General features: G+C 46.6%; 1 non-coding gene across 1 annotated transcript; it reads right to left on the bottom strand.

The window, feature by feature from the left end:
• Nucleotides 1-695: 695 nt before the first annotated feature.
• On the bottom strand, nucleotides 696-768 carry TRNAK-UUU (transfer RNA lysine (anticodon UUU)). Its single transcript has one exon. It is a non-coding gene; the product is annotated as a tRNA-Lys (tRNA).
• Between the last annotated feature and the right edge of the window lie 286 nt (nucleotides 769-1,054).

Genomic DNA, 1,054 nt, shown 5'->3' with positions numbered 1-1,054 from the left:
GTGAGGAGCATGAGGTAGTGGCTGGAGGTTCAGATGAGCCTAGAGATCCTCTCTGCAATATCCCAGATGTGGGCCCCAGGGAGGCAGCAAAACTCACGGGCTAGGGGGTCTGGATGGCAGATGGGTCCCTCAGTGCCCTGCAGGAGGGAGTCCCCCACTACCACCCTGCATCTCCTCTTGGGGGTGGTAGTTCGTTGACAACCCACCTCCTCCTCCAGTGTCTCCATTGGAGCCTCATCATACATGGTGAGGGGACCATACCTGTTGTGCAGTACCAAGGTAGGGGCAGCCATAGCCCTGCAAGTCCTCTCCTATCTCCTACAACTTCATGAATATCATTGCCAAGGGTTCAGATCTCTTCTGCCAATTCTTTCAGGACCCTGGAATTAAGTTCATCTAGCCCTGTTGACTTTAATCCATTCGGACGCATCAAATATTATTAATCCATTCAAACCCTCTTGTCATCTCATTCCTCAGCTTGTCCTCTTTCTTATCCAAATAATCTCTATTAGGTATCTGGCTGCATCTTAATTTTGTGAAGAATGAGGCATTAGGTGTCTGGCTGCAGTTTAATTTTGTGAAGATTGGGGCAAAGCAGCTCCACCATATTTGCATCTTCTGTTAACATCATAGTTGATAGGGTTGAAAGGGACCTGAGCAGATCGTTAAGTCCGACCCTCAAAAGCAGAGGTTATCGCCTGGACAGGGACTTGAACCCTGGACCCTCAGATTAAAAGTCTGATGCTCTACCAACTGAGCTACCCAGGCTCACATTAAAAGTTTCCCCTAGCTATTTAATAGTGAAACCACAGCTTCCTGGTCTTTCTTTTCCAGTCAACACTTGCGGGACCACCTCTTGTTGTCTTTAACCTCCCTCACAAGATACAGCTTATTCTTTACCTTTCCCTTCCTAAATTTATCTCTGCAGGTTTTTATTATTTCCTGTATGCTTCCTTGGTGACCAAAGCATACAATCCTCTCACATGTACCTAGGAAATATTATCAAACCACATCAAGTTTTGCCACAGTCCCAGAATCCAAAACCATTCACTGC

This window comes from Alligator mississippiensis, chromosome 2 (genome assembly GCF_030867095.1).
Source record: "Alligator mississippiensis isolate rAllMis1 chromosome 2, rAllMis1, whole genome shotgun sequence".
In the NCBI taxonomy this organism is placed as follows: Eukaryota; Metazoa; Chordata; order Crocodylia; family Alligatoridae; genus Alligator; species Alligator mississippiensis.
The sequence above is the reverse complement of the archived record's forward strand: the minus strand, read 5'-3'. Positions and strand labels throughout refer to the sequence as shown.